This window comes from Salmo salar, chromosome ssa24 (assembly GCF_905237065.1).
Source record: "Salmo salar chromosome ssa24, Ssal_v3.1, whole genome shotgun sequence".
NCBI classification, from domain to species: domain Eukaryota; kingdom Metazoa; phylum Chordata; class Actinopteri; order Salmoniformes; family Salmonidae; genus Salmo; species Salmo salar.
The window spans coordinates 2,413,494-2,433,870 of NC_059465.1; the positions used below are offsets into that span (position 1 = coordinate 2,413,494).

General features: G+C 40.7%; 1 protein-coding gene across 3 annotated transcripts in view; it reads left to right on the top strand.

Moving 5' to 3' along the window:
* taok3a (TAO kinase 3a) overlaps nt 1-20,377 on the top strand; it is a 106,245-nt gene that overhangs the window by 47,982 nt on the left and 37,886 nt on the right. For all 3 annotated transcript variants that reach the window (NM_001173604.1, XM_014170603.2, XM_014170605.2), the window contains 1 exon segment: nt 12,314-12,413. The gene's annotated coding sequence lies outside the window, so the exon portion shown is untranslated.

Genomic DNA, 20,377 nt, shown 5'->3' on the forward strand with positions numbered 1-20,377 from the left:
AGTGCAAATCAATCCCAGAACAACAGCAAAAGACCTTCTGAAGATGCTGGAGGAAACAGGTACAAAAGTATCTATATCCACAGTAAAACGAGTCCTATATCGACATAACCTGAAAGGCCGCTGAGCTAGGAAGAAGCCACTGCTCCAAAACTGCCATTAAAAAAAGCCAGACTACAGTTTGCAACTGCACATGCGGACAGAGATTGTACTTTTTGGAGAAATGTCCTCTGGTCTGATGAAACAAAAATAGAACTGTAGGGCAATAATGACCATTGTTATATTTGGAGGAAAAAGTGGAGTCAGTGCAACAATAAAAAAAGGAGGTCAATGCAAATAGTCCAGGTAGCTGTTTGATTAACTGTATGCAGTCTTATGGCTTGGGGGTAGAAGCTGATCAGGAGCCTTTTGGTACCAGACTTGGCGCTCCGATGCTGCTTGCTGTGTGTTAGCAGAGAGAACAATCTATGACTTAGATGGCTGGAGTCTTTGACAATTTTTAGGGCCTTCCTCTGACACCACCTGGTGTCCTGGATGGGAGGAAGCTCTTCCCCAGTGATGGACTGGGCCGTACACACACCATTTGTAGCGCCTTACTGTTGGATCCCAAGCGGTGATGCAGCCAGTCAAGATGCTCTCAATGGTGCATCTGTAGAACTTTTTGAGGATCTGAGGGCCCATGTCAAATATTTTCAGCCTCCTGAGGGGTACGAGCATTGTCGTGCCCTCTTCACGACTGTGTTGGTGTGTTTGGACCATGATAGGTCCTAAGTGATGTGGGGACTGAGGAACTTGAAGCTTTCGACCCACTCCACTACAGCCCTGTCGATTTGGGGGCGTGCTCGGCTCTCCATTTCCTGTAGTCCACAATCAGCTCCTTTGTCTTGTTGAGGGAGAGGTTGTTGTCCTGGCACCAAACTGCCAGGTCTTTGACTTTCCCCCCTATAGGCTGTTTCATGGTCGTCAGTGATCAGGCCTACCACCGTCTTGTCGTCGACAAACTTAATGATGGTGATGGAGTCATGGGTGGCCACGCAGTCGTGGGTGAACAGGGAGTACAGGACGGGACTAAGCATACATACCTGAGGGGCCCCCGTGTTGTGGGTCAGCGTGGCGGATTGTTGTTGCCTACACTTACCACCTGGGAGTGGCCCATCAGGAATTCCAGGATCCATTTGCAGAGGGAGGTGCTCAGTCCCAGGGTCCTTAGCTTAGTGATGAGCTTGGAGGGCACTATTATGTTGAATATGTAGCTGTAGTCAATGAACAGCATTCTCACATAGGTTTTCCTTTTATCCAGGTGGGAAAGGGCAGTGTGGAGTGTAATAAAGATTGTCATCTGTGGATCTGTTGGGGTGGTATGCAAATTGGAGTGGATTCAGGGTTTCTGGGATAATGGTGTTGATGTCAGCCATGACCAGCTTTTCAAAGCACTTCATGGCGACAGATGTGAGAACTACGGGCGGTAGTTATTTAAGCAGATTACCTTAGTGTTCTTGGGCACAGGGACTGGTGGTCTGCTTGAAACATGTTGGTGTTACAGGGAGAGGTTGAAAATGTCAGTGAAGACACTTGCCAGTTGGTTAGCGCATTCTCGGAGTACACATCCTGGTAATCCGTCTGGCTCTGTGGCCTTGCGAATGTTGACCTGTTTAAAGGTCTTACTCATATCGGCTACGGAGAGCGTGATCACACAGTCGTCCGGAACAGCTGATGCTCTCATGCATCTTTCAGTGTTACTTGCCTCGAAGCGAGCATAGAAGTAATTTAGCTCATCTGGTAGGCTCGTGTCACTGGGCAGCTCGCGGCTTTGCTTCCTTTTGTAGTCTGTAATAGTTTGCAAGCCCTGCCACATCCGACGAGCGTCGGAGCCGGTGTGGTACGATTCGATCTTAGTCCTCTATTTAGGCTTTGCCTGTTTGATGGTTCATTGAAGGGCATAGCGGAATTTCTTATAAACTTCCGGGTTAGAGTCCCGCTCCTTGAAAGCGGCAGCTCTACCTTTTAGCTCAGTGCGGATGTTTCCTGTAAATCAGGGCTTCTGGTTGGGGTATTTAGTCCAGTCACTGTGGGGATGACGTCATCGATGCACTTATTGATGAAGCCAGTGACTGATGTGGTCTACTCCACAATGCCATTGGAAGAATCCCGGAACATATTCCAGTCTGTGCTAGCAAAACAGTCCTGTAGCTTAGCATCTACTTCATCTGCCCACTTTTTTATTGACCGAGTCACTGGTACTTCCTGCTTTAATTTTTGCGTGTAACCAGGAATAAGGAGTATAGAATTATGGTCAGATTTGCCAAATGGAGGGCGAGGGAGAGCTTTGTACGTGTCTCTGTGTGTGGTGTAAAGGTGGTCTGTACTTCTTTCCCTCTGGTTGCACATTTAACATGCTGGTAGAATTTAGGTAAAACGGATTTAAGTTTCCCTGCATTAAAGTCCCCGGCAACTAGAAACGCCGCCTCTGGATGAGCATTTTCCTGTTTGCTGATGGCCGTATACAGCTCATTGAGTGCGGTCTTAGTGCCAGCATCGGTTTGTGGTGGTCATATACAGTTGAAGTCGGAAGTTTACATACACCTTAGCCAAATACATTTAAACTCCGTTTTTCACAATTCCTGACATTTAATCCTAGCAAAAATTCCCTGTCTTAGGTCAGTTAGGATCACCACTTTTATTTTAAGAATGTGAAATGTCAGAATAATAGTAGAGATAATGATTTATTTCAGTTTTTACTTCTTTCATCACATTCCCAGTGAGTCAGATATTTACATACATAAACTCAATTAGTATTTGGTAGCATTGCCTTTAAATTGTTTAACTTGGGTCAAACGTTTCAGGTAGCCTTCCACAAGCTTCCCACAGTAAGTTGGGTGAATTTTGGCCCATTCCTCCTGACAGAGCTGGTGTAACGGAGTCAGGTTTGTAGGCCTCCTTGCTCGCACATGCTTTTTCAGTTCTGCCCACACATTTTCTATAGGATTGAGGTCAGGGCTTTGATGGCCACTCCAATACCTTGACTTTGTTGTCCTTAAGCCATTTTGCCACAACTTTGGAAGTATGCTTGGGGTCATTGTCCATTTGGAAGACCCATTTGCGACCAAGCTTTAACTTCCTGACTGATGTCTTCAGATGTTGCTTCAATATATCGACATACTTTTCCTGCCTCATGATGCCATCTATTTTGTGAAGTGCACCAGTCCTTCCTGCAGCAAAGCACACCCACAACATGATGCTGCCACCCCGTGCTTCACGGTTGGGATGGTGTTCTTCAGCTTGCAAGCCTCCCCCTTTTTCCTCCAAACATAATGATGGTCATTATGGCCAAACAGTTCTATTTTTGTTTCATCAGACTGGGGGGGATGTTTTTCTGCGGCAGGGAATGGGAGACTAGTCAGGATCGAGGGAAAGATGAACAGAGCAGAGTACAGAGAGCTCCTTGATGAAAACCTGCTCAGGACCTCAGACTGGGGGCGAAGGTTCACCTTCCAACAGGACATCTTCAGAGAAGAATGGAAGAAACTACCAAAATATGTCATACCCAAGAAGACTCAAGGCTGTAATCACTGCCAAAGGTGTTTTCAACAAAGTACTGAGTAAAGGCTCTGAATAATTATGTAAATGTGATATTTCCTGTTTTTTTTATGGTAAGTTTAGCTAACTTACCATAAAAAAAACACGAAATATCACATTTACATAAGTATTCAGAGCCTTTAAAACCTTGTTTTTGCTTTGTCATGATGGGGTATTTTGTGTGTGTGTGTGTGTGTGTGTATATAAGGGAAAAAACTATTGAATCAATTTTAGAATAAGGCTGTAATGAAACAATATGTGGAAAAGGTCAAGGGGTATGAATACTTCCTGAAGGCACTGTATGTATGAGGAACATTAAAAAATCATGCCATATAATTATGTTATATGGCATATATGGAGTTAAGCCAAATTTGACTTTTGAACTCATTTAGACTTGCCTAAAAAAGGGAGTGAATACTTATGCAACTATTTTATTAATTACATTTTTATTAATTTGTATAATTGTGATTTTCTTTTCACTTTGACATTATGGAGTATTTTGTGTAGATCAATGACAAAAAAAATTACAATTACGTCTAATTCAATCGCACTTTGTAACACAACAATGTGAAAAAAGTTCAAAGGGGTGTAGACTTTATAGGCACTCTATGTCTAAAAGACACATCTGGATTCAGAATTTGTCAGGATATGGTGCGCATCCACAAAACTGCAAATATGGAAATGTTCTGTATTCTCATTAACTGGTATTCAACTCTTACCCTACGAGGTCTAGAGCCTGCTGGTTATCTGTTCTAATTGCACACACCTGGTGTCCCAGGTCTAAATCAGTCCCTGATAAGAGGGGAACAATGAAAAAATGCAGTGGAACTGGCTTCGAGGTCCAGAGTTGAGTTTGAAGGCTCTAGAATTTTCCCTTTCGCCCAGTGTGTCCTGACACTAAGGTTAGGCTACCGTTTTTATATTAGACACAGATCAACTGGGTCTAGACTAGAGTAAGGGTCAGTGTATTTTTAGTACTCTCTGAGGAGCAGCAATACTGTAGTAGCACTGTAATTATAGTAGCACCCCGCCTCACACTTCACTCCCTATTGACTCAGCTGTTTACAGCTGCCTGCCTGTCATAGGTGCTTGATCGGGTATGATGGTGTGGTCTTTTTTTCTCTTTCTGCCTGCTTTCCATCCATATCGCTAGCTCTCTCTCTTTATCGCTTCCTCCACTTTCTCCCTCTGCCTTCCATCCATCCCTCCATACCCCCCTCTCTCTCCCTCTAAATCCCTCTCTCCTCCATCCCCTCTCGCCCTCACCGATTCTTTAAATGTGTAATGATCCACTGTGAATGGCACTGGGACACATTCTCAACTGAATGTGTAAAACTAGCTGTGAGTGATTGTTTAAATATTTACTCCATTGGGTGTGGAGTGATAGGGCACTTTGCTTGTTTGTTTCATTCATGTTGGTGTGTGTACTCTACGTTTATGAGGACATGTCTTGCGCTTACTCACACACACTAAAACACTACACACACACACAAACACTTCACACCGCATTCAGCCAATCACATTGTTGTATGTGGGTGTACTGTGCATCCATTTCACTAGTCTTGCACTTATTCACACATGCAAACACACACAGCACAAGCACAGGATAACACACCCTGTATTCCAAAATGATGACCACAGCCATATTGATCTCAACAAACAACCTCAACTTGGAATTGAGAGGTCATCTTTTCTCTGACCCTAAAGAAGCTCTATGGCTTTAATATCCAACCACACTTCACTCAGGGTGAGAGATGGAGGGGGATAGTGGCCCGGTAAGTTTAAAGTTTGTGTGAGTGAGACCGTGTGTGTTTATTATTGAGTGTGTGTGAGTGCCTATGCTTCCAGAGAAGAGGTGTTGCATGGGAGGTGTTAAAGAACATGGAGCAGTCCCTAGAGCCTTGCCAGAGCAGCTACTTTTTTAAGCTGGGTCAGTACTGAATATTGCATATTGCCACTTAGATGGATCATATATGTGACCGACCGCCCGCCTCGATTTGGTCTAATGTAGCAACATTTGAAATTACTTTTATCCAATGTAAAAAAAAAAACAGAGACTCAGAGTTAGAAAGTTATGTCATACACTGCAGTTGAGGAACAATGGGAAAGTAATTCTGCTTTGAATGTTGATAAACTTTTGAGAAAATGGCCCTTGAATGTTTTGGTACACCCACTGGAGAGCTCTTATTTGTCTACACCCCTTCAGCATCGTTAACACCCTCTTAAGTCTTAACCCCACCCATCTATTTAAGGATTCACATGAGGCCATGTGGTAAAAACATGCTATATCAAATAAAATCTAAGTTTATCTGTCACATGCACAGGATACAGAAGGTGTAAACGGTACAGTGAAGTGGTTACTTGCAATATCAAAAACAGAAAGTGTTCAGATATAAATATTTTATCATTATTAGATTACGCGTCACACTTGTCTAAATTGATGGGTCATGTGAAGAAAATGCTATAACCACCCCCTAGCCACATCTAGCTTAGTGGATGGGTCACTATTGTCTAGACATGTACACATGTTCATGAAAAACAATCGATAATCCGTAATCACCACCAGAAACACCTGGCTAATTTGATGGGTCATGTAATAATCTGGCCAAAGTGGAGTCTTGTTTAGACATATAGCTAGCTAGCTAGCTAGCTAGCTAAACAATGAACTGGCATAATCCCAACTCATACCTCTACAAATACAAACTGATTGTAATAGCTGTTGTGTGAATCTGCAGGTAGCTAAAGCTAACAAACTAGGTTCGATATTAGCTAGCTAACATTGGGCTATAACTAGCAATGCAAATGATTTCTGATTAGAATAATATTACTACACAGATCATTAACATTTAAGTCATTTAGCAGACGCTCTTATCCAGAGCGACTTACAAATCTAGAAATGGCAATCATGTTAGCGTACTTCTTACTGAGATTATTGTTCTAAAACATGTTCTTGCGTGTAAAATAATCAATAGTTAAACTTTCAGATAAAGTTTGTTTGAATTAAACATGTTCAATGGCTTTCAGGAGCTTTTTCTCTCACTACCCTGTTTAAGACAAGGGTTTAGCTTTCTTGGAATTAAGAATTGTATTTTCAATAATCTAATTTCTTCTTAATTTTTAGTTTAAGGAGAAACGTACGAAATAGCGCAAGAGAATTTCCAATAACCTTTTTGAGTAATAGTAGCTTTGCTTAACTTTCTTCTTACGTGTATAGTTAAAAATTACAATTAAGAACGTTTTGTAAATTTGGTAAGCGTTCCTAGAAGTCTCGCGATCATACAAGTAATGTTAGCTAGCGAGCCAGCAAGCTATCGTTTGCTAGTTAACTAACAGTACGTTTTAACTTGCAATAAAAACGACTTTCTGACAAAATTAGGAACTTCTATCTGAAAATGTAGCTAGACTCTTACCTTTATACATGGATGAATGCTTCACGGCAGACTAACTATTTAAGTCTGTTTTGTTTGTAGATACATCTTGTTTGGCCAGCGTTGTGTTAACCTGTTATGGTTAGGGGGCAGTATTTTCACGGCTGGATAAAAAACGTACCCGATTTAATCTGATTATTAGTCCTGCCCACAAACTAGAATATGCATATAATTATTAGCTTTGGATATAAAACACTACAAAGTTTCTAAAACTGTTTGAATGGTGTCTGTGAGTATAACATAACTCATTTGGCAGGCCAAAACGTGAGAAGATTCTGTACAGGAAGTACCCTGTCTGACCATTTCTTGAACTTCTTTGCCATCTCTATCCATTACAAAGGATCTCTGCTCTAACGTGACACTTCCTACGTCTTCCATGGGCGCTCAGAGCCCGGGAAAAACCTGAATGTCGTCATTCCAGCCCCAGGCTGAAACACATTATCGCCTTTGTCAAGTGGCCGATCAAGGGACTGTGGGCTTAGGCGCGTGCACTGGCTGCCCCCGTCTTTGTGTTTTTCCCTCTGTTTGCCGAAAAGGAGATTCCCGGTCGGAATATTATCGCTTTTTTACGAGATAAATTGCATAAAAATTGATTTTAAACAGCGGTTGACATGCTTCGAAGTACGGTAATGGAATATTTTGAATTTTTTTGTCACGAAATGCACCATGCGCGCGACCCTGATTTACCATTTCGGATAGTTTCTGGAACGCACGAACAAAACGCCGCTATTCGGATATAACGATGGATTATTTTGGACCAAACCAACATTTGTTATTGAAGTAGCAGTCCTGGGAGTGCATTCTGATGAAGACAACAAAAGGTAATCAAACTTTTGTAATAGTAAATCTGATTTTGGTGAAGGCTAAACTTGCCGGGTGTCTGAATAGCTAGCCCATGATGGCTGGGCTATGTACTTAGAATATTGCAAAATGTGCTTTCACCAAAAAGCTATTTTAAAATCGGACATATCGAGTGCATAGAGGAGTTCTGTATCTATAATTCTTAAAATAATTTATGCTTTTTGTGAACGTTTATCGTGAGTAATTTAGTAAATTGTTAGTAAATTCCCCGGAAGTTTGCGGGGGGTATGCTAGTTCTGAACGTCACATGCTAATGTAAAAAGCTGTTTTTTTATATAAATATGAACTTGATTGAACAAAACATGCATGTATTGTATAACATAATGTCCTAGGTGTGTCATCTGATGAAGATCATCAAAGGTTAGTGCTGCATTTAGCTGTCTTCTGGGTTTTTGTGACATTATATGCTAGCTTGAAAAATGGGTGTCTGATTATTTCTGGCTGGGTACTCTGCTGACATAATCTAATGTTTTGCTTTCGCTGTAAAGCCTTTTTGAAATCGGACAGTGTGGTTAGATTAACGAGAGTCTTGTCTTTAAAATGCTGTGAAATAGTCATATGTTTGAAAAATGGAAGTTTTCGGATTTTAGAGGAATTTGTATTTCGCGCCACGCCCATCATTGGATATTGGAGTGGTGTTCCGCTAGCGGAACGTCTAGATGTAAGAGGTTAAGTCACTCCGGTTCACACTGACCGTAGTGCAACTTTTGTCGTTCTCGATGTTATATCTTTCAAAAATGGCGTGGTAGAAAGGACTGGCAACACATACTGAACAGCTCACGTTATAGACAGAAGCATTCTACATGGTAGACCAATCCAAACTCATCTCCCGGCATGTCCAGCCCATCCATTATCTCAGCCAATCATGGCTAGTGGGAAGATTCCTGTCTTTTTCCGTGGCTAAACCAACTAGGCTTGCAATTTATCTAGGCCCGTAATTTAACAATTGTATTAGTATTTATGGATGGAATACACGTTTGTTATTAAGATTCATGAAAGTTCACGTTCCGGAAGGGATTCCTGCCTAAAAAAGCATTTTGATAAAAAATAAATGTTTACGTTCAAATGCCTCTCCTGTGAAGTAGTGACGTGCGGCATACGCCTAGTTTCCTGAAACGAGTCTCACACACACACACACACACACACACACACACACACACACACACACACACACACACACACACACACACTCTATTAGTAGCTATATTAATCCCTGTTGAAGCTGTCACTCATAGTATAGGAATATTACTGTAAAGGGAAAGTGAACTGTAGAGGTGGGCCTTTATTGGGTAGAAGTAGTGGGGCAGGGCCTGTATTCATAAATGCAGTGCTTCAAAGTAGTAGTGCTGATCTAGGATCAGGTCCTCTGTGTATTCATCATGATCTAAAAGGCAAAACTGATCCTAGAGCAGCACGTTTTATGAGATCTATTTTAGCCTAACTCCCATGATTTGTAGTGAATCTTCATAGAGTAGGCATATTATGTTCACAGTGTCACTAAGCTGTTGAGATGTGAGCTGCTCAGACTGCTCTGAAAATCCAAAAAATCCTGCTTTGTAGCAGGAGACTGTGTGTTTGTGTGTGTCTGTGTCTGTTATTATTCACCCTATCTGAGATGAGTCACTTCTATAAAATCCCAGCTGGCACCAAAACATGACTCTGAGAGTTAACTGCCATGGTTGTACATGCTGTAATCAACTGTAGGCCTACATCATGTGTTGGTACAGGTGTGTAAAAAAAACAAACAAGCATTGGTCAAAACAAGCAGTGTGATTGGTTGAGACGCATTTTAAGCCGTGCTTTTAAAAAAAAAGCTGTTTTACAACAGGTAGGCCTACAACACAAAAAGAGGCTACTTGTTTTGTGTTCTGAGTATGATCCCTGTGCATCCACTGTCCCATCTGCCCAGCCAGGCAATTTGTTAACTTGATCTCAACTGTGAAAAGCATCCAAACATTATTTCTCCTTACTTCTAGCCTAACATTTGGTTTGCAACAACAGGGGCTTGTACAAATGTTGCTGTTTGCCTCCTCACCTTTGCATCATTGTTTCAATTTTGAATAGCGCTCTCCACTGGCCCATATGAACGTGTCAGGACAGACAGCTTTTCTGATGCTGGCAAAATAATGCTTTCGCATACTTTTTATATATATTATTGACTGTATTATTGACTGTATGTTTGTTTATTCCATGTGTAACTCTGTGTTGTATGTGTCGAACTGCTTTGCTTTATTCTTGGCCAGGTTGCAGTTGTAAATGAGAACTTGTTCTCAACTAGCCTACCTGGTTAAATAAAGGTGAAATTAAAAAAAAAGAAATATGCAAAGACATGTCAATCGAATAACAAGTCAAACGAAACGAAATACAACTGGTTTGGTGTCTCTCCAGCTAGCAAAAGGGAAGAGCTTGCATAGCATCATCTAGTGGGTGATTGAAATAAATAAATTGTCAGTGTTATGATTACAATAATTGCCTTTTCTGTAAAATGGTCTGGCAGTAGGCTACAAGTGTAGACTGTATTTCTGCTTGATGAGTATTGATGATTGACGCACTATATTCAGCACCATTGACAGCACTATCACTGTCAGCAGCAGCACTAGCAGTGCCTGCCTGCCCATAGCAACCTGCCCAAACGGACGTTGCCAATCGAACTAACTACACAGAGGGGTTTGCTGACAACAATGACAATCAAATGAACGACCAGTCGGTTTGAATGAGAGTAAATCAATCTAATGACCAGTTGGCCCTAGATTTGTGTTGGCACTATATTCTCATGATGAAATAGTAGCCTGTGAATACATTTTATCAAAATAGTGTTTTTTATTTCCCATTGTAACCCATTGTAAAAAAAAAAAGCAGTTTCCTAAACACATTTTCTATCACTGTTAAATAACTTTTTTTGCACAGCTGTGCTGTGGTCTTAGATATAAGGTACCAGCTAAAAAATGTTTAACAAGCCATCTCGTGTACAATTGCTTCAATTCACAAAGTAGGCCATGTCAATTTTTTTTCACTGTCTCTGTGGCCCTACAGAAGACACTGACTGACTCTCTCACACACACACACACACACACACACCATCCTTCTTTCTTGTAAAATGGCTCATGGCAGCCAGAGGCTGTCTCCTCCCTATTTGTCCTCACTCAGACACATTCAGCCAGGCTGTGTCTCTGTGAGCCAATAAGTGTCTGAAAGATGTCTGTGCGCAAACACTGTCTGTCCTGCACATAGATCACTCGCACGCACACACACACATACACACACACACAGTCTGACACACGGTCACACACCAATAACAGTGTCTGAAGGCCATCTCCTGCCATTGGCTACGAGGCCTTCTCTGACCTAGCTCTGTTAGTTACATCACCCAATATAGGACCCCCTCTCTTTCCCTCATTCCCCTCGTTCCCTCTCTTGCCCTTTGACCACTATCCTCCTCTCCTCTATCTCTCTCTTTCTCTCTCACTGTCTCTGAGGAGAAGAGTTGAGGGCTTAGCTTTCCCGAGGCTCCTGCCTCCTGCGTCAGTTTTTGTTATTAATCATGCAGCAACACTCACAAGAAGCACAATACAATTTTATCCCTTTCCTTTATTTTTCAATATTTTTATACCAAACCTTATCCTGAGGCTTATGGTATCGAACAGGAATAAGTCGTTTGGAGAAAAGAGGAACTAGTTCTCTGAGTAAGAGGTCAGGGGTCCTTGGTTGAATAATAGTCTCTTTTCTCTTGGCTGATGTTGTCTGGTTGGGTGTTCATAACGTGTTGTTTGGCCACTGACAACATGACCAGACTCTAGCTAGGTGCCAGAACGGAGTTGTTCTTGTGTCTTTGTGGATGAGGATGTTCCACCACCTGTCAACCCAGTGTATGATAGGACTGCCCTGCACTCGTTATGAACACCCAACTCTAGTCTGAGCGATTAGTACTTTTTGAGGTCGTTTCGGTTCCATAATTTTTTTAAATCATGGTTCTCGATTGCGATTAAAAAATATATATAATAAGAATTTTATACTGTAACAACACAGAATAAAACCAGTGTTTCCCCTATGTGCAGAAATATTTTGCTTTAACAACTTGAGAAAATCAGATCTGGGTTAAAATAGATGATATACTTATTTTCTGTGTATTTGAGTATTTTCAAATAATGGGTGTGTCGTCCGGGTAGCCCGTCATTGTAAATAAGAATTTGTTCTAAACTGACTTGCCTAGTTTAATAAAGGTTAAAAAAAAGATATTCAACTACTAAACCCCAAATAGTATTTGAACGCAGGTCTGGGGAGAATCACAACTAGGCTATACAGCCAACTCCTTGATAAGTGCAAACAATTTCACAACATTTTGAAGCACCAATGCATTTATCAGGAGTCTGACTGTATTTAGGCTATGTGATATGTAAGTGTTTTTGACCACATTCTTTAAGCATATCCTCTCCCATTCTGTGTTTCCTCAGGTTTTCCCCCATCATCTGTTCCAGTCATGAAGCAGCGGAGTGGGCTGTAGACCCACTCTGAGCCCGGAGAACAGCAGCAGCCCCTCATACACTTTCTAAGGTAATATGGTCGTCTAGCACTAGCGGACAATTTTAACCAATGCCACCTACACTTAACCTATATTCAGACTAGTCTGTACTGTATGTGGCCTGTGCAGGAATCATCAGAGTCAACTGTCAGAACCTATCCTCAAAATCAATATTCAATCTATTCTGATCGATAAATGTTTTCATTTTGAACCATTTAGTCCTTTGTCAATCAAGTCTGCTCCCTCATATTGTATTGCAACCAAGCAGGCGACTGTAATGGTTGCTCATCTCTTGCTGCTCTACATACGAGAGCCGGCGTGATGCTGCTGCCTTCGTGAACCAATCACTCAGAATTAAACTCTTCTCTGGGAGAAGAGAAGCAAGCTTTCTCTTGCCACAGCTTGCTCCAGTTTCTCTCCCCACACACACACAGACCAATATCGCTAGGAGGAAAGCTGGCAGCTGAGTCAGAGTATTGCAGCGCCCAGGCAGAGCGCTGGGGGGTCCTGGGGAGGGAAGGAGTGGGTGGGTGGGAGGGGAGGGAGTGTCCCTACATGTGTCTGTGTGAGATTGAATGACCTAACCCCTGTGTTAAAGTGTGTTATTTTCAAGAACACATGTACTCATTTTACATTTTAGTGATTTAGCATACTCTCTTATCCAGAGTGACTTGCTCAAGATTTTTCAACTAGTTGGCTTGGGGATTTGAGCCAGCAACCTTTCAGTTACTGGAATGACACTTAACTGCTAGTCTACCTGCCACCAGGGCAAGGCTGTCTGTCTTGATTAGTATGGCTTTACTAAAGTGAAGTGATTCTCTATGGGAATGAATACCATAGTATAATACCCTATGAAAATCCCTAATTCTACTCTGTTATGTCATGATAGTAGTATCATTAAGTAATTCTCACTTTCTCTCCTTCCGTCCTTCCTTCCTTCCTTCCCTCCCTCTCTATCTATCCCACCATACGTTATCTCAACGCACAATTTGCCAAGTTTATCTTTTTCTTTTATTACAAGTCCCCGGCCGCGTTTGAATCCGTTAAGAATTCCCACAGTCTGTATAAATCCTGATTCCTTAATGCGGAGGGCCGTGAGCCGCTAAAGCCGCTGCTTTCGCATTCAACTCACTCGTAGGAGTTCAAATGGAATACACAATCATTGGGAGAGATGGAGAGAGGAACAGAGAAGAAGAGAGGGATGGAATGAGTGAGAAAGAGAGAAAGAGCCATTGCATCCTCAGAGTGTTCATGTTTGGCCGAGTGTAAGAGAAAGAGGCAGAGAGAGATGGAGAGAGAGAACTCCTCAGTGTGTTTTCACCCAGTCCATCAACATCAATCTCACTGTACCAGGTAGCTCTAAGCGGAGTAGAGCTCTGGCATATGTGTTACTGCATGTGTGTGCGTAGCCATGCATGGGCACGCACATCCATGCGTGTGTGCATGTCAGAGCAGAGCTATAGAATATAATATTCAGCAGCCTGATGGTGGTCTTTTATAGAAACACGTTTAGAGATGAATTAGTAATGGCAGTGCAGGGACCTCAGGGAACTCACAGCGTGAGAAACAATCGTGTGCGTGCTTGCATGTGTATTTGGGCAAGAGGAGATGTGAGTGTATGTCTGTTTATGAATATTCTTAATGGGAGTGTGTGTGCGTGCGTGCGCCTGATCATCATCATTATCACTCTAATGAACCAGTCCATCGCAATTACATTACCTCCCCCCTCTCGCTCTTTAACCACACACCTACCCACGCACACATACAGTGCCTTCAGAAAGTATTTCTCCCCTTGACTTTTTCTACATTTTGTTGTTAGAAATTGGGATTTTAGGTGTAATTTTTGGACAATGACATACACAAAATACTCTGTCAATGTTTACTAAAAATGAATGAAAAATAAAACTAATATTTCTTGATTAGATGGGTATTCACACCCCTGAGACAAAACATGTTAGACATACCTTTAGCAGCGATTACAGCTGGGAGTCTTTCTGGGTAAGTCTCTAAGAGCTTTGCACTCCTGGATTGTACAATATTTCCCAATTATTCCTTTTTTAAATCTTCAAGCTCTGTGAATTTGGTTGTTGATCATTGCAAGAAAGCCATTTTCAAGTCTTGCCATAGATTTTCATGCCAATTTAAGTCAAAACTTTATGCCACTCAGGAATATTCAATGTTGTCATGGTAAGCATCTCCAGTGTAGATTTGGCCTTGTGTTTTACGTTATTGTCCTGCTGAAAGGTGAATTTCTCTCCCAGTGGCTGTTAAAAAGAAGTCTGTAGCAGGTTTTCCTCTAGGATTTTGCCTGTATTCCGTTTCTTTTTATCTTAAACTCCCTAGTCTTTGCCGATGATGAGCCACATTTTTTTTGTATTACTTAAGTGCCTTGTTGCAAACAGGATGCATGTTTTGGAATATTTATATTCTGTACAGGATTACTTCTTTTCACTCTGTCATTTAGGTTAGTATTGTTGAGTAACTACAATGTTGTTGATCCTAGGGCTGTTGCAGTCTGTATTACCACCACACCGGCAGTCATGAGTCATGACCGCAGTCAAATTCTAAATGACTGTTGAGTCACGGTAATCTCCTTTTATGCACTCTGGACACGTGTTAGTAGTATCCAACTCGCTAACGATCATCAGGTCGCTAATGGCCTGGTACTCAGGGCTCTATTGTCCCTCTAACCACTCTGACATCAATGCAAATGCAATTGAAAATCACATCAAACACTTATCGTTAAAACAGTATGTGCTTTTAAAACTCACCTCACTGTGATTGATCAATTTGAAGAAAGAAGTTCAACAGCAGATTAAAACTGAGTGTAAAACATGGTTGTTGTGGATGTTATTTCAAAGCCTAGCACATGAAATGGACAGAGCTTTTTAAGGGGATAATTAATTCAAAACTACCATATGCATATTAGAGTTTATGCATAATCATAGGCCTATATATATATATATATATATATATATATATATATATATATATATCATCAGTCATTATTTTAATTCAGGTTTTATTAAAAATAAAACCTGAATTAAAATAATGACTGTGCTGTTACACAATGCATAGCCTAGACATATTACGCATGGCAGAAAAACATTTAAAAAATGATTTGAAGTCTTTGGTACATAATTGGTAGCTTAAATTAGCTTCTCAGCGCTGCGTGGGATGCTACTGTCCCACCCACGGTTTACACTATTCAACAGCCAGTGAAAAATCAGAGCGCCAAATTCAAAACAACAAAATGTCATAATTCAAAGTTCTCAAACATAGAACTATTTTACACCATTTTAAAGATAAACCTCTCCTTAATCCAACCACATTGTCCGATTTCAAAAAGGCTTTACGGCGAAAGCATAAAGTTAGATTATGTTAGGATAGTGCCAACACAAGAAAAACCACACAGCCATTTTCCAAGCAGGAGAGGGGTCACAAAAACTATAAATACAGCTAAAATTAAGCACTAACCTTTGACGATCTTCATCAGATGACACTCCTAGGACTCAATGTTACACAATACATGTATGTTTTGTTCGATAGTTCATATTTATATCCAAAAACCCCATTTTTACATTGGCGCGTGATGTTCAGAAAATATTTTTCCTCCAAAACCTCCGGTGAATCAGCACAACAATTTACAAAAATACTCATCATAAACGTTGATAAAATATTAAACTGTTATTCAAAGAATTATAGATAAACATCTCCTGAATGCAACCGCTGTGACACATTTCAAAAAAGCTTCACGGGGAAAGCACACTTTGCAATAATCTGAGTACGGCGCTCAGAAAAATACACCAGGCAATACAGATACCCGCCATTTTGGAGTCTTCTAAAATCATGAATAGCATTATAAATATTCACTTTCCTTTGATCTTCATCAGAAGGCACTTCCAGGAATCCCAGGTCCACAATAAATGTTGTTTTGTTCGATAAAGTCCTTGTTGTTAGCGCATTCAGTAAGCTACTCCAAATTTCCCCAAAATTTCATGACGAAAAGTAAAAAAAACTTATATTTACGTTCGTTGAAACATGTCAAACGTTGTATAGCATCAATCTTTAGGGCCTTTTTAACATAAAACTTTTCCAACCGGACGATTCCAATGTCTTGAAAAACGTTATGGAACACAGCGATCTCATCACGTGAACGTGCGCCTCAAAACTCATGTCATTTTCTGAGTCACCAACTTCCCGGCCTTCTTGTTCGCTCTGTGTTCACCGCAAAAGCCTGAAACTAGGTTCTAAGGACTGTTGACATCTAGTGGAAGACTTAGGAAGTGCAAAATGAACCCTAAGTCACTGTGTTAGATAAGCAATGACTTGAAAAGACTACAAGCATCAGATTTCCCACTTCCTGGTTGGATTTTTCTCAGGTTTTTGCCTGCCATATGAGTTCTGTTATACTCACAGACATCATTCAAACAGTTTTAGAAACCTCACAGTGTTTTCTATCCAAATCTACTAATAATATGCTAATATTTGACTCTGGGCCCGAGTATTAGGCAGTTTACTCTGGGCACGTTTTTCATCCAAAATCGAAAATACTGCCCCCTATACCTTGACAGGTTAAACAAATTCAGAGTTGGCCTACAATTAAAGTGAATTTGTATTTTATTTTGAATAGCCTATTAAAAGGGCATTTAAAAATATATATTTTCATCATTAATATGCTGACACATTACCTTTTAGCTACAGAAAATCTCACCACCGAGCATTTCCATCTTCTCCCCTCATTCCTTTCTAAAGCGGGCAGAAAGAGGGGCTGTCAACAGTTTAAGCAAATATGTTTTGTTGTGAAAACATGTTACTGTTTCTGGACAGATTTAACCTGGTTTCCCAAATTAAGGACTGGGTAGCTGCAGGAACAGGTTTGGAGAGCCTATGTCATACAGAGTTTGTGCAGAATATCACCTGTCACACAGGTAGACTTCCAGACATGAGTGAAACATTTACAGGTGGGAAAGTGCCCTCCATTCGCCATTCCAGTGCATACAGATGACTTGTATTTTTTCTCCTGCCCCTGTTCCTGCCCATTTAGTAATGAGCCATTCTAAATCAAAACTATTTTAACAAATTAGTAAAGACAAGATTAAATTGAGAGTAGTCTGATGGGTGAAAATGTGATCACTTGAAAAGAGAACAGTGTGTGCAGCCTATAGCTGCATCATGCAACCCATATCATATATCCTTTGATTTCTAAGGCATTCTAAGCTTTGTATCATTCACAACTAAAGTTGCCAAATAACTCTAAATCTAGCATATAAGAGCTGTTTCAAATGATCACTTTTACGCTCAACATAGCCACTTCATAGCCAACTCATATTCTGTTCTTCCTGAAATACATTTTTTTTTCATATCATGTTTCTTTAGACTTTTTTTAAATCTAATGTTCCAAAGGTGCATATCAGCTGCTTGTATGCATGGAGGCCTGGAGATGCTAAACATGTTTATGTTAATTAACGGTAAATTACCATGATACCGACAGTCTTTTGCATGACATTAACCGGCTTACAAAATGTCATGACCGCCACAGCCCTTGTTGATCCATCCTCAGTTTTCTCATATCACGACCATTAAACTCAGTAACTGTTTTAAAATCACCATTGGCCTCATGGTGGAATCCCTCTTCAGCAACTGAGTTGGGAAGGATGCCTGCATCTTTGTAGTGACTGGGTGTATTGATATACCATCCAAAGCCTAATTAATAACTTCACCATGCTCAAAGGGACAGTCGGCGTCTGCTTTTTTTAAATGTTTACACATCTACCAATCGGTGCCCTTCTTTGCGAGGCATTGAAAAACGTCTTTGTGGTTGATTCTGTGCTTGAAAATCACTACTCAATTGAGGGACCTTACAATTATCTGTTTGTGTGGGGTACAGAGATGGGGTAGTCATTCAAAAATCATTTTAACCCCTATAATTGCACACACTGTGATTCCATGCAGCTTATTATGTGATTTGTTAAGCAAATGTTTACTCCTAAACTTATTTAGGTATGCCATAACAAAGGGGTTGAATACTAATTGACTCTAGACATTTCAGCTTAATTTTTTTAATGAATTTCGAAAATGTTCTACAAACAAAATTCTACTGACATTATGTGGTATTGTGTGTAGATCAATGACACAAAATCTAAATGTAATCCATTTTCAATTCAGACTAACGCAACAAATGTGGGAAAAAAAAGGGGTGTGAATACTTTCTGAAGGCTCTGTACTATATGCACCCACTCATTCATTCACGCGGACCTAAATGCATGCATGTGCACTCCCTCATACACACGTGAGCATATTTACACACACACACACACACACACACACACACACACACACACACACACACACACACACACACACACACACACACACACACTAATCTAAACCTCTTCGCTGAACACCTCCCTTAGCACAATGGCAGTCATAGATCCGCAAATTATTCCCAAACACACACACACACCAAACGGTGTAAGTGGGTAGAGGGAGGACAGGGAAGCAGTTGTTGAACTAACCCAACAGCACTGTTACAACCTGTTGTTGCATCATATCACACATTTCTACTGAGGAGGAGAGGAGCAGGAGGAGAGCAAAAAAAGAGGGAAGAGAGATGGAAGTGAAGTGTCCCTTGAGTGAGCATGTGGCTTCTTAATTTTCTCAATTTCTATCTCAGACCCTCTTCCCTCTCTCCTTCTATCACTCTCATTTACACTGAGTGGACAAAACATTAGTACTGACTGGGTGAATCCAGGTGAAAGCTATAATCTCTTATTCATGTCACTTGTTAAATCCACTTAAATCCGTCTAAAAGTATGGGAGGAGACCAGTTAACTTCACTGGGGTAGGGGGCAGCATTCGGAATTTTGGATGAAAAGCGTGCCCAAATTAAACTGCCTGCTACTCAGGCCCAGAAGCTAGGATATGCATATAATTAGTAGATTTGGATAGAAAACACTATAGTTTCCAAAACTGTTAAAATAATGTCTGTGAGTATAACAGAACTGATGTGGCAGGCGAAAACCTGAGGAAAAGCCATCCAGGAAGTACTATATAAGTACTACCATACAAGGACTTAGGACCCAGTTCACGATCTCTATGGCTTCTTCTACACGTGGCCAGTCTTTAGGCATTGTTTCAGGCTTTTACTCTGAAAAATGAGGGAGATACAGCACTTTCAATAAGTGGACAGTGGAAATTTCCAGACATGAGTCCACCACGTGATCGGGAACGCGCCTTTCTTGTTTCTCCTTTTCTATTGATGAAGCTTTAGTCCGGTTGAAATATTATTGATTATTTATGACAAAAACAAACTGAGGATTGATTTTAAACATCGTTTGACATGTTTCTACGAACTTTTACTGTACTTTTTTGACTTTTCGTCTGGATGTTGAGAGCACGCTTTGTGCCTTTTGGATTACTGAATTAAACGCACAGTGGCTGGATTAACAAGACGTTTATCTTTCATCAATGTTTATGATGAGTATTTCTGTAATTTGATGTGGCTCTCTGAAATTTCACCGGATGTTTGTTTGAGACAATGATTACTGAACAAAACGCGCCAATTTCAACTGAGGTTTTTGGACATAAAGAGGGACATTATCGAACAAAACAAACATTTATTGTGTAACATGAAGTCCTGTGAGTGCCATCTGATGAAGATCATCAAAGGTTAGTGATTAATTTAATCGCTATTTCTGACTTTTGTGAGCCCTCTCCTTGGCTGGAAAATGGCTGTATGGTTTTCTGTGACTAGGCACTGACCTAACATAATCGTATGGTGTGCTTTCGCCGTAAAGCCTTTTTGAAATCGGACACTGTGGTTGGATTAACAAGAAGTTTATCTATAAAATGGTGTATAATACTTGTATGTTAGAGGAATTTTAATTATGGACTTTCTGTTGTTTTGAATTTGGCGCTCTGCAATTTCGTGTTGTCGAGCGTCCCAACCTCGAAGGATTTTTAAAGTCTTGAGACAGTTGAGACATGGATTGTG